Source organism: Globicephala melas, chromosome 2 (genome assembly GCF_963455315.2).
Source record: "Globicephala melas chromosome 2, mGloMel1.2, whole genome shotgun sequence".
Taxonomy (NCBI): domain Eukaryota; kingdom Metazoa; phylum Chordata; class Mammalia; order Artiodactyla; family Delphinidae; genus Globicephala; species Globicephala melas.
In genome coordinates this window covers 156,711,474-156,726,362 of record NC_083315.2, presented here as the reverse complement: position 1 = coordinate 156,726,362, position 14,889 = coordinate 156,711,474, and positions in this window count along the sequence as shown.

Sequence of the window (14,889 nt, the reverse complement as noted above, 5' to 3'; positions counted from 1 at the left end):
GACCAAATTCTTACTGTCAGGAGATTTAGTTTCTAAGTTCACATGCATTAAAGGTAGCATACTGAAGTGGTAGTGAGGTTGTTAGACACAGGCATACTAAATAAACCATGGCTAATAATCAGAGTTTAAAATTGAGGGAAATGTCAGAGAATATATAAAAAGCAAGTATAGAACACTCTTCTGCATCCAGTAGTGGCTGAATAATATTCCACTATAGAACAACCTGCAGATGACACCTATAAATTCTGAATATAATACAAACTGGAGATTAAAGAGAAGAAGATATATTTTGGTTGATAGTCTATAACTAGAGTAGGGGATTTGTAAGAAATGAGTTCCTATTTTCACAGCTTTTATCATTAGTCTCAGACAGTGAAATATCTACAGTAAGTAGAACAGTGGAAAACTGGAATCTTTCTGGTCTGGGGAAAATAGAAGACTGAATCTGGGGAAACTTTGACCACTAGTCATAGAGAAGGAATCCCAGAAAAGAAAGACATGGAGAGAAGATTCCCAATTCTATCTACCCACCTCTTTGGCTGGAACCTAAATCACACATTTGTGGAACAGACTGAAAGCCAAGACTGAATCAAGAAGAAACAGACAATTTGAGCAGACCAATCACTAGTAGTGAAATTGAATTTGTAATTAAAAAAAAAATACTCCCAGCAAACAAAAGTCCAGGACCAGACAACTTCACAGGAGAATTCTACCAAACATATAAAAAAGGGATAATACCTATCCTTCTGAAGCTATTCCAAAGAATTGAAAAGGATGAAACACTCCCAAATTCATTCTACGAGGCCACTATTACCCTGATATCAAAACCAGAAAAAGACACTACAAAAAAAAAAGAGAAAAATATAGGCCAATATCTTTGATAAATATAGATGCAAAAATCCTTAACAAAATATTAGCAAACCTAATCCAAATACATAAAATGGATCATACACAGTGATCAAATTGGATTTAGTCCATGGATGCAAGGATGGCTCAAAATTTGCAAATCAATCACTGTGACATACCACATTAACAAAAGGAAGCATAAGAATTACATGATCTTCTCAATAGAGGCAGAAAAAGCATTTCATAAAATTCAACATTCATTCGTGATAAAACTCTCATCAAAGTGGGTATAGAGGGAACATATCTCAACATAATAAAGACCATTTATGACAAACCAACAGCTAACATCATGTTCAGTGGTGAAAAGCTGAAATCTTTCCTCTAAATTCAGGAACAAGACAAGGATGCCCACTCTCAGCACTTCTACTTAACATAGTATTGGAAGTCCTAGCCACAGAAATCAGACAAATATAAGAAATAAAAGGCATCCAAATTGGAAGGGAGGATGTAAAACTGTCACTATTTGCAGATGACATGATACTTTATATTCTCTTCACCCAAAAGCTGTTAGAACTAATAAATGAAATCAGTAAAGTAGTAGGATACAAGATTAATATACAGAAATCTGTTGCCTTTCTATATACTAATAATTATCAGGAAGAGAAAGGAAAAAAAAATTCCTGTATAAGATAGCATTAAAAATAATAAAACACCTAGGAACAAATTTAACCAAGGAGGTGAAAGCCTATACTCTGAAAACTATAAAACACCGATGAAGAAAGCTGAAGATGCTACAAAGAAATGGAAAGATGTCCTGTGCCCTCAAATTGGAAGAATTAATATTGTTAAAATTACCATACTACTCAAAGCAATCTATGATTTAATGCAATCCTTATCACAAAATCCATGACATTTTTCACAGAACCAAAACAAATAATCCTAAAACTTATATGGAACCATAAAAGACCCTAATTGCCAAGGCAATTTTGAGAAAAAAGAACACAGCTGGAGGCATCACCTCCCTGCCCAGACTTTAGACTATACTACAAAGCTATAGTAATCAAAACAGCATGGTACTGGCACAAAAACAGACACATAGATCAATGGAACAGACTAGAGAACCCACAAATAAACCCACACACTTTTAGTCAATTAATCTATGAAAAAGGAAGCAAAAGTATACAATAAAGGGGGCTTCCCTGGTGGCGCAGTTGTTGAGAGTCCGCCTGCCAATGCAGGGGACACGGGTTCGTGTCCCGGTCCGGGAAGATCCCACATACCGTGGAGTGGCTAGGCCTGTGAGCCATGGCCACTGAGCCTGTGCGTCCAGAGCCTGTGCTCCGCAACAGGAGAGGCCACAACAGTGAGAGGCCTGCGTACTGCAAAAAAAAAAAAAAAAAAAAAAAAGTATACAGTGGAGAAAAGAAAGCCTCTTCAAAAAGTGTTGCTAGTAAAACTGGACAGCTACTTGTAAAAGAATGAAATTAGAACATTTTCTCATACCATATAGAAAAGTAAATTCAAAGTGGATTAAAGACCCAATTGTAAGAATTGAAACCATAAAACTCCTAGAAGAAAACAGGCAGAACACTGTTTGACATGAACCATAGCAATATATTTTGGATCTGTCTGTTAAGGCTAAAGAAATAAAAGCAAAAATAGACAAATGGAACCTTTTGCACAGCAAAGGAAACCATTAACAAAATGAAAATCAGAGGAGACCATTAACAAAATTAAAAGACAACCTATGGAATTGAAGAAAATATTTGCAAATGATATGATCAACAAGGAGTTAATATCCAAAATACATAAATAACTTATATAACTCAATATCTAAAAAACCCAACCCAATCAATAAATGGGCAGAAGACCTGAATAGACAATTTTTCCAAAGAAGACATACAAATGGCTAACAGGCACATGAAAAGATGCTCAACATAGGTAATTATTAGAGAAATGCAAATCAAAGCAACAATGAGATATGACCTCACACCTGTCAGATGGCTGTCATCAAAATGTCTACAAATAATAAACGTTGGTGAGGATATGGAGAAAAGGGAACACTTGTACACTGTTGGTGGGAATGTAAATTGGTGCAGCCACTACGGAAAACAATATGGAGGTTCCTCATAAAACTAAAAATAGAACCACCATTATGTATTATATATATATAATATTTCATTATATATAATGAAATATTACTGTGCCATTTGCAGCAATGTGGATGGACCTAGAGAATATTATGCTTAGTGAAATGTCAGACAAAGACAAATACTGTATGATATCACTTATATGTGGAATCTGAAAAATAAAACAAATGAATATATATAGCAAACCAGAAACAGACTAACAGATATAGAAAACAAACTAGTAGTTATCAGTGGGGAAAGGAAAAGGGGGAGGGGCAAGATAGGGTAATGGGACTAAGAGATACAAACTACTATGTATAAAATGGATAAGCAAAAAGGATATATTGTACAGCACACAGAATTGCAGCCTTTATCTTGTAATAACTTTTAATGGAGTATAATCTTTAAAAATACTGAACCACTAGCTGTACACCTGCAACAAATATAATATTGTAAATCCACTAAAATTCAATTAAAAAGACTAAATCAATAAAAATAGATTGTGAGATAATAAAGAAAAAAATCTGAATTTATTTGCAGATGATATTATTGTCTATATAGATGGTCTTTAAAAATCTATAAAAATGGGAGCTCCCTGGTGGTCCAGTGGTTAGGACTTGGTGCTTTCACTGCTGTGGCCCAGGTTCACTCCCTGGTCAGGGAACTAAGATCCCACAAGTGGTGCAGCGTGGCCAAAAAAAAAAAAAATTCTACAAAGAAACTGTTGGAAATAATAAGTAAATTAGCAAGAATATAATTTAGTATGGATACAAGATAAATATACAAAATCAATTGTATGTCTGTAGCAACAAACAATTGGAACTTACAATTTAATTAAAAAACAGTAATATGATTTATAGTATCAAAAATGTTTAATACTTAGGAATTAATCTGATAAAATATATTCAAGGCATGTTCACTGAAAACTATAAAATATTGCTAAAAGAAATTAAAGAAACATAAAAAATGAAAGATACATTTTTTTCTTGGGCCAGAAGACTTAATGTTAATAAGATATCATTTCTCCCCAAATTGTTCTATAGATTCAATTCAACCCCAATCAAAATTCCAGTAATTCTTTTTTTATAGAAATTGAGAAAATAATTCTAAAGTCCTATGGCAATGCAAAGACTCTAGAATACCCAAAACAACATTGAAAAGAAAAGCATATCTTCAGGGCTAATACTACCTGAATATCAGATGTATAATAAAGCTCTAGTATCAATTTATGTGATATTAACATTAATAACAGGGACCTAGAAATAGATACAAATATTATCAACTTATTTTTAACACAAATTCAAAGGCAATTCAATTGAGATAGAATAGTCTTTTGAACAAATGCTACTAGAACAATGGATATCCATATGCCAAAAATAAAAGGAATTTTGATGCATACCTCTTTTCACATAGAAATATTAACTCAAATGGATCATAAACCTAAATGTAAAAACCCAAACTATTAAAGTTCTATTGAAAGAAGCAAACATAGGATACAATATTTATGGTCATATGTTATGCAAAGATATTTTTAGATACCCCACTAAAAACACGACCTAAAAAAATTGTTTTAAAAATGATAAGTTGAGCTTTGTCAAATTTAAAACTTCAAAAGACACTGCTAAAACAGTGAAAAGAAAAATCACAGACTGCAGGAGATTATTTGATAAAGGACTTGCATGCAGAATATATAAAGAATTTTCAAGGCTCAAAAATAAGGAAGCAAAGAGCCAACTTAAAAAAAATTGAAAGTAGACATTCAACAAGATATACCAATGGCACATAAGTACATGGATTGATGCTCATCATCACTGGTCATTAGGAGATGGGAAAATGCAAATTAAGACGATGATGAGATACTACCACACAGATATTAGAATGGCTGAAATTAAAAAGAATGACCATATGGAGTATTGGCAAAGGTGTGCAGTAAATGGAACAGTCATACACTAATAGAGGGAGTGTTAAATGCCACAACCAATTTGGAAAACATTTTGATAGCTTCTTAAAAAGTTAAGCATATGCCTAAAATTTAGCCATTTAAGTATTTACCCAAGAGAAAAGAAAAATATATGTCCAGAAGAAGACATATACATAATGTTCACAGCTGCTTACTTTGTAATAACCAAAAACTGGAAACTTTCCATGAAAGAGTATGTGAATAAATATAATCATACTCTATCATGGAATAATACTAATAAATAAAACATAGAATAAATTACTCATATAGGCTACAACATGGAAGAATCTCAAAATATTATTCTGACTGACAAAAGCCAGAATAAAAAAAGTACATATTTTATGATTCTATTTATAGAAGAACTCTAGAATATGCAAAGTAATCTATGGTATAAGAAAGTTGCATGGGTATAGGGAAAGAGAAGCAGGATGGAGGGATTATAAAGTGGCAAATGGTCAGGTAGATGGATATGTTCAGTACCTTGCTTATGTCATTATATAATGACAAATATATATAATATGACAAATATATGATATATATAACATATATAGTGTTAAATAAATAAATATAAATATGTGAAGATATATTTTAAATGTGTGTAATTTATTGTCAGTTATATCTAAATAAAATTGTTAAAAAATACAATGTATCAAAATTTTTAAATGCAGCTAAAGTAGCGCTTCGAGGGAAATTTATGGCTTTCAATTTATATGTAGAAAAGAGAAATGATATGTCAATAACTGAAATTTCCATCTTAAGAAATTAGGAAAACTAAAGCAAATTAAAATAGAAGGGAGGAAATGATAAAGAGCAGAAACTATTATCAGTAAATATCAGGAATGAAAAAATGGATATAACTAGAGATACACAGACATTAAATGAATAAGGGAATATTATGAACAACTTTATGCCAATAAATTTGAAAATTTGGATTCAAAAACTGTTTGAAAGACAGAATTACAAAATTGAATTCAAGAAGAAATAGAAAACTTTCATAGCCTTAAGTCAATTAAAGAAATTAAATTTGTAACTAAAATTTCCCCACAAATAAAACTTCACACCCTGATGAATATAAATATTAATATAACATTATATAATATTATATAAATTATATAATATAAACATATATTACATATATTTTCTGTATCAATAAATAAAAGTGGAGAAAAAAGAGAGAAGAAAAGAGGTGAGGAGAAGAATAAAGAGTAAAAGAAAGGATGGGATTTTCATGTAATAAATTATTATAAAAAACTATTTATAAACCAGAGCACAGAATAAATGACCAAGTTGTGATTCAACCCAGATGTTATATTTAATGCCTTACTCTTTGCCTTTATTACAATCATATACGCCTAATTGCGGCTAAACACATCAGTAAAAAAAGGCATTCACCTATTTAAATTCACCTAGAACCCTAGGCTCCATAAAACTAGAACCACAACAAAGTCATGAATTATTTTTCAGAATCAAGTAACTACAAATTTCATCCAACTTGTTCAAAATCTAATCAAGGTTTGCCAGTTCCAGAATAGGTTATTACACCAGGGCTCATTTTGGCAGTTGGTTCTTATAATATCACTCCCCCAGAACCATGGCATTTTGCTTTCTTCACAGAAGCCACCTTATGGCAACAACTCCTTTTTCTTTTTTCTTCTCGTTCATAAACATTTAAGTCTCCAAAGGAAAGGGAAACCAGGATGTGGACTATCTCATGAACTCTTCTACTTCCATTTTAAAGGAACTTTAATAATGCATTATTCCTTCAGTTTGGATAACCAGATAGTTTCTCCAGATTATGTTACCACAAAATACAGGCTGCCAATTTTCTTGTAAAGTAACTGTCAACCTTTTAAATATGAACTATCAATACCATTTTTTCAATTTTATAGCAAAAAGCAATGTGCCAATTGTCAAGGTAGGTGATGGACCCCATTGTTTTATTCTCTAATGCTTGACATAAGTGATGTAATATATGCAACTGATGTAAAATTTATTTTTTAAAAAAGTGCTTGTAAACAGTGAAATGCTACTCAAATAAAAGATTGCTATGGGTTTCCTCCTGTGGGTTTTATTGGATGTTAAGTTATTGAGCTATTAATAATTTTGGATACCTCTATTTTTTCCTCAAGAACATTTATTAAAATGCTTAGCTGTTGAAAAATATGTAAATGAGAAGATAATTTTATTAACCCAGACAGTGCAGTGTTAGCTTATGAGAAGTTTAGAGAGTTGGTACTATGCTAAAATGAGATATTTGTTTCATGCTTAGCAGAAAACATATGGGGGAATATACATATATATTGGATTAAGGTTTTTTTAAAAACACAAATAATATTTCAAGAAGAAAATAAACATTAAGGGTTCTTGTTGTTGTGTATAGGGTTCTTTCCATTCTGCCCTTTTTAAAATCCATTTTATAGATTTTGTAATTTTTCAAGAGTTAAGACTTTGCAGCTTAATTTATGTGATTATCCAGAGAAACTAATTCAAAAAGTGGACAACTTTGTGGAAGTGACTTTATCAGGCTTAGGAAGGCAAAATTTAAAAGGAAAACTAATTTTGTCACAAATATCCTTCAGTCAGCAAAAGCTCTTATTTAAAGTAGTCAGACTTTCTAAAATACTTAGGCAATTAAAATCAGATTTATTTTACATAATGGGAGGATCTCAAACAGTATGATTCATTTCAACTCATCCAGAATATCAACCCCCTTTCAATCTCACCTAGCTGCTAGCTGGAGTGTAGAACTGTAAAATGTTAATTGGCGAGAGAGAACATGTTTGGAACACCTGCCTTTGAGTTTTAGACAAAGCCCTTTCTCATTTCTGAGCTCAGACATAGGTGCTGACACATTTCTGGGTGGGCCAATGGAAGACTCTTTTCTAAGGGTTTTCCACCACCAATATTTGTTGCCTAAAGTGTATTCAAAATGGTGATTATGAATATGCACATATACCAGGTTGCTCAGAAAAACTCCATTGTGAGTTTGTCAGAAACACATCTGCCCACTCATCTACCTTCTTTCTCTCACCACTCCCTTCCTTCCTCTACCAGCCCATTTTCTGAGGATATTAAGGTTGAGACTGAAGAACTCACTCCAAATCATTAGACAACAGTTATAACAGTAGCCAAGAGAAAGGAGCTTCTTTTTGTTTAACATAAAACTGACAGGGTAGTTGGATCCCAATGTCCACAGTGGGAAACTAAGACCCAACTTGTAGGTAAATCTGATTAAAGTGGGACATAAGGAAAAGAATCAGAAATGAAATCCTTAAGGAAACTCTTACCAGCTAAACAATACACAAAGCATCATCTCTTCTTCTGTCAACCATACTCTTGTGTATGTCTATGTATTTGTATATGTTTCTATGCATGTGGAAAAATATGGAAGGATAACACCTCTGTATCACTTGAATCGCTAAACCAGTCATCATATAGAAGAAAACAATTGGGTACTAAAAATCATATACATCAAAAAAGCTATATCAAATCATTTCAATATTCACTTAAAAATTTTTTTTCTAAAGTGAGCATGGTAGAGTGGAAGTAGAAAACTGTATAAGTGGACTGAACATTTGCATTTGGATGTTGGTAATTACAATCTGGGTGAACTTGAGTAACTCTCCTCTGAACTTTCCTCATTTGTGAAGATTGAATTGAACCAGGTAACCACTATGTTCTCTTCTGCTATCAAAACACATCTTGGTTTTACATAAGCAAGATTAAACATCTTACAGAAACATTTAAAGTAATTTCAGATAGCTAAACCATTTTTAAGACACCGTGTTAACCAACTATAAAAAAAAAAGATCTTTGTAAAACAGTAAACCTCAGGTTGGTACTGATGAAGTCCAAGGTGACAGCAATCTCCTTTTGAATACTATTGGCCTTTGAACCCCACACTGTTTGCTTCTTGGGAGAAAGGAGCTTGTCAGGCCATTGCTTATTGGGCATGTTAGGTGCCCAATATGTATTTGTTGCATGATTAAATAAATAAACCCTTATGTTTAAGTCTTTTTTACTCATAGATCTATTTCATGAAGTGGAGAATTACTTGGTATGGTTTAAGGGGAACAAAAAACTAAACAAATAAAGAAACTTGTTTTTCTGAATTTTTGTTTTCTTGTTCAGCAGTCCTTGAAGATCTCTGTATTTTCTTCCAGGTAGGAAAAAACTCTTTCTTTTGTAGAGAGTATCTGCCCATTTTATAATTGCTATAGGGCACACCCGTTCATGTGGCAGCACTGACGGATGTATTTCTCATATGAACTTGAAGACTGAGATGTATGTACCTGAACAACAGATTAATCAGCACATGAACATGGGCTGTTGTGTCTTACTGATTAATTATGCTGAATGATGGATACAGGTTTAATCACTTTACCTGATAGATGTTAGGAGCTTGCAAATGATAGTCACCATATCATTTCTCAATAAATTGCTTTTTAACCAGCTTACTGTAGAAACTTCAGGTAGTTTATGTTCCAGGGGAAAAAAAAAGCACGAGATTTTCCATGCATCACTTTACATTTCTACTAATTTATCTTAAAGTTTGTTCTCTGACCAAAAAGTCATACTTATGTAAATACAACAGTTATCCAGGAATTCCACTGTGGGGAAATCTGTCTGTCTTACCAACTAGAAAACATAATTTAAAAGGTTAATAGGATTCATAATTGGGTTTATAATGTTAAAGAAATTTCCTTAAGCTTTAAAACCATCAACTCAAGGTTAAAATTATCTGTCTAGGGCTTCCCTGGTGGCGCAGTGGTTGAGAGTCCGCCTGCCGGAGCAGGGGACACGGGTTCGTGCCCCGGTCCGGGAAGATCCCACATGCGGCGGAGCGGCTGGGCCCGTGAGCCCTGGCCACTGAGCCTGCCCTCCACAACGGGAGAGGCCACAACAGTGAGAAGCCCACATACCGCAAAAAAAAAAAATTATCTGTCTAAAAATGAAGAGGAAGAAACATAACTACAAATTGGCTCTTCTGCTTTTGAGGGAAATGCTAGATTGGTTCATATAAGAAATATGGAGGAACTTATTGATCATTTCTGTAATTGAAAAAAAACAGCATGTATTGTATAATTAATATTTTCCTCCTAAACAATTTAGTAGACAGTCCCTAAGGAGAAAATAAATAATACATGGACCATTGAGATTTAACAAATTGATAGAAACCCCTCCCACTGGCACTAAGTTAATCTCTCCCTTTTTATTTCACTGCAGTTTGTACTTCTATCACAGCTTATTATTAGCCTAGATTTTCACCCTATGAAAATTTATTAGAGCTACATATGTGCATTGCTCTCTTCTTCATTAGAGGTAGTGGTGGGCTGGAAAACGGTGGCCATCATACCTTATTTAGCACTGTCCTTCACAATGCTTAAATAGTTCCTTACAGGCAGTAGATACTCAATAAAATCTTATTGAATTTAACTGAATAAACGTATAGGTTACACAGGGGAAAATGTTAGTTTGTCCATACATGATCTCCCTAACTCCTTTCAGCTATAGGTAAACTGCCTTAAACCTCAGCCCCACTCAGGCTCTGACTGAACCATAAAGGGCTACACTCTGATTAGTGGGTTGAGTCTAGCATTACCTGTGAGCAACAGGGTGTCTTCCCAGATGTCCCCTCTCTTGCTCCCTGTCCTTTTGTACAAGACATTGGTGAGTCTTCTGCCACACTGATCCCTTATGAGTACTTCAGTCTCCCTGCGGGGTGTTAGACTGAGCCTCATAACCTAGCTGGGTAAACTTGAGGGGGCATTGCTATGGGGCCTAACTTCCTGCCAACACCCTCTCTTGTAATCCAAGCCTAGTCATGAACTTGAATAATTTCACCACCTGGAAACTTCAGTTGCCGACACCAGCTCTTATTTTCATACCAAAACTTAAACTCTTTCCACCATTTATCCTGAGTCTAAAGCAACCATGGTGGAGTTCCCACCAAAGTATCAGGATCAGAACCAATGCATGGCTGGCTTGAGATTTCAACAGAAGTGTGAGCAAGATTTCCGGAGCTTTCTCTGAAAGGTAAAAGAGCAGAGGCAGAGTTACAGGTCGAAAAGGCCCTTTTGTGGCAATTACAAGGTTAGTGGAATCATAAATAATAATGTTGGGAGTCAAAGAACCTTGGCTTCCTGAGCCAGTGTCTTCTTAACTGCTCCAAGCTTCAGCTTCCTCGTCTGTCCAATAGAGATAAAGCTGGCTTGTTATAAGGCTTAAGTGGTGCAGGGAGAAGGAACATAAAGTGCCTAGTACAGTATCTGATTTGTTAGTGCTTAATAAATATTAACTACATTTAATTTTTTTCTTTTCATATAAGAAGAACAAACAGCAGTTAACTCAACAAAAATAGGTTGGAGAAGTGGGCATAGCCCTGGAAGTGACCACTGACCTTGGAGGTTTCCAGAAGGCTTGAATTAATTCAACCCTAAATGGCCCTGATTCAAGTCATGGAGGGAAAGGAGACCTGTAGGCCCTCCTCCCAGGGGGGCTTAACCCTGACACACTTTGATCCTTTTAGTGATAAACCTAGACCTATGTCTTTTGCCAATGCTGGTGCTACATAGCGAAAACTAGGCACGTGGTGACAACAGCACTTGAAGACAGGCCCAGCCCTAACATTTGTGGGACTCAGGACAAGGGTACAAATGGAGGTCCATGCATCTTATATCTAAATATTTAAAAGTTATAAATAAGGCTATCAAACCATTAAATAAAATATGTTTGATCCTCTGACCTTACAAATATACCTTCATACAACCAGGAAATTCAGGTTTGAATTTACAATTTTTGGACAGATTAGAGTTTCCTGCTATAATGTGGTGGTGTAGGGGAGCTGTCTCCAGACCCTTGTCTGTCCCAGCTTAGGTCTTCATCGGGAGGGTCTTGCTACATACTTCCTTCTTCAAAAGGAGCCCCTTAAAAATCCCTTGGGTATGGGGGTAAGTATATTGGTGGCTTGGTCTACTTACAAGTGAAGAACTCAAGAAGTATGCTTGCACAGGCTCTGGAAACTGACTCAGGACCATGTGGATGTGGACAAAATACTGGGTACTCATAGTATGGTCTAGAAGGGGGAGGTACTGCCACTAGTGAGGACATCCTCTTGGTCTTATGCTCCTCTGGTTTCAGCCACAGGGGAGCTAGAACAGGGCCCTCTAAAGCCCAGGACCTGGGAAAGAAGTCCATCTTGCCCAGGTCTAAGGGCAAGATGGTTAAGTGATGGATTTAGTAACAAAAGATCACACCCTGAATGTAGTAGTAGCAGCCCTTGGTTACAAAGCAGCATGAGTTATGCCCAAGGATGTAAAATCTGACCATCATTTGCTGATGTACTGTGACAGTGACTCAAGGGAATTCAGCATTCGGGGATTTTTTGAATCTCTTTTTTTTCTCTTTTATTTTCCCCATTTTCGTCTCTCTCTCTCTCTTTTTTTTTTTTCTGGCTTCTAAGTGTGTGCACTGCTGTTTTATTATAAGGAACTAGCTGTTTTTTGGTCAGTTAGCAGCGTAGGTGTGTTGTCCTTGAGTCTTTATAATAGAAAACTTTAGAAAACTTTATACACAATTTTTATTTGGGTAATCAATCAATATATTTATGTGAAAAAGCCTTGAATTATTCTTGGAAATGATACAACCCACCTAAGACCTTCTGATCAAAGTTCCATCTACAGAAGACAATAAAAGATTATATAGCTTTAAAATAAAGGTTTAAAACTTCTAAAACTATATTCTATTCTTCCTATTTTCCACCCAGGGGAGCTCTTCAAAGCAAAGATGGAAAATTAGCTAGCTATCCAGAATTACTACGTGTGGGAAAGAACTGTGAATGATAGGCAGTTACTTAGAAAGTAAGGTTTCCATTATTCAGATTATTATGTCACTAAGATTAAGAAGATAGTTCTTTATAATGAGTACAATCACAGAAATTTAAAGTTGATAGGGACTTTAAAAATTATCAAAATCACTGTGAAAAAAACTAAAAATTGAAGTGGTTTAGTAAGTTGTTCAAGGTCATAGGTGTAGAGATTGGACTGGGATCCAGATGTCATTTCTAGTTAAGTGGTTGTCTTAGTTTGGCCTACTATAACAAATTACCAGGGAGTGAGTGGCTTAAACAACAAACATTTATTTCTCACAGATCTAAAGGCTGGGAAGTCCAAGATCAAGGTTCTGGCAGATTCTTTGCTGGTGAAATCCCCCTTCCTGTTTTGTAGGTGGCTGCTTTCTTGCTATATTTTCACATGGTGGGGGAGAGAGAGATCATCTCTCTCATGTTTCTTCCTACAAGAGCATCAGTCGCATTCATAAGGGCTCCACCGATCACCTCTCAAAGGCCCCACCTCCTCATACCATCACATCAGGGATTAGGGTTTCAACACGTGAATTTGGGGAGGATACAAATGTTCATAACACTGAGTTTTCCTCTGTAATGAGGTACTGACTATAGGACTGTGAGTACTAAGTGTGTTTCCAGATTTTCTTGGAAGATTTCAAATAAAGGTAAGAAATGGTGTTAATGAAAGAAGAAAAAAGTAAAGGAACAGGAACCTCCGTGTGCCTCAGGGTACCTAGAAAGGAGACTCTCCTGGGTCACAGGCATACAGGGAGGCTGTCATCTCCTCTGAAACCCAATGCCTAATCTGAAACTATTAGTACAATAGTCCCCACTTATCTGTAGTTTTGCTTTTATTGGTTTCAGTTACCCAGGGTCAACCATGGTCCAAAAATGTTAAATGGAAAATTCCACAGAAAGAAACAATTCATAAGTTTTAAATCGTGTGCCATTCTAAGTAGCAGTGATAAAATCTCCCGCCATCCCACTCTGTCCTGCTGGGGACATGAATCACCCCTTTGTCCAGCGTATGTTGCTTGTTCGCCACTTAGTAGCATCATGGTTGACTGTCACACTATTGCAGTGCTTGTGTTCAGATAAACCTTCTTTTACTTAACAATGGCCCCAAACTGCAAGAGTAGTGATGCTGGCCATCCAGATATTCTCTTACTGTGCCTAATTTATAAATTAAACTTTACCATAGGTATGAATGTATAGGAAAAAACATAGTATACATAGGGTTCAGTACTATCCATAGTTTCATGCATCCACTAGGCGTCTTGGAATGTATCCCTCATGGATAAAGTGGGCCTACCGTGTATCATTTTTCTAAGGAGACCGTCTCATCGAAAGACAGAAGGAAAAGAGGCAGAAAATCATAGCAAAGAGAAGACCACCCAGAAATTTGAAATATTAAACATCAAGTCTGAATTTGGTTTGAATCATCATCCTGCCCACTGATAAGTTTTCATGAAGTACAGAACTCATAAGGCACAGGAAGATGAGTCAAAGTCTTTTCCTCCACAGAAATCACTTTCTGAGTTACTCTTTGGGGGAAAAGAGCTCAGTTAAATGAGCCCAAATGCTTTGCATGTTTGATTTGAAGTGGATCTGACAATGACACACCAAGGAGGCATCAGTATTAGTAGCCAGAGCTGGTGATGCTGAGTGCAGCAAGCTGGAGGCATAGAATCTGTAACGACAGAGGATCAGTCCAAATAGGATTAATTTAGGACTGCCTGTCACTTGTGACTCTTGGGCCAGTTGTACAAGGAGGACTGGCTGAGACTGCAAAATGGCCTTGAACTTGTTTTTACTTGTAACTAGCAGCTGTATGAACTCGCCCCCTAAATTTAGCACATAGGAGGATGAAGAGTTGAAGGAAAACTAATAGAAGGTAAGTGGATTCTCCACCGAGGTAGATTCCCTCTTACATAAGGAGATCCCAAGGGCATGTGTTTCAAGGAATATGCTTACAATATTAGTTCACTTAGGATGGAAGTTTCCATTTTGAGGGTTCGTATATTTGTCACAGATTGAATACTGACTTGGCATCGTCTCTACAGCAACTCAGGTGTAATCCCTCAAGAAATGGGAAAGTCAGCATCATT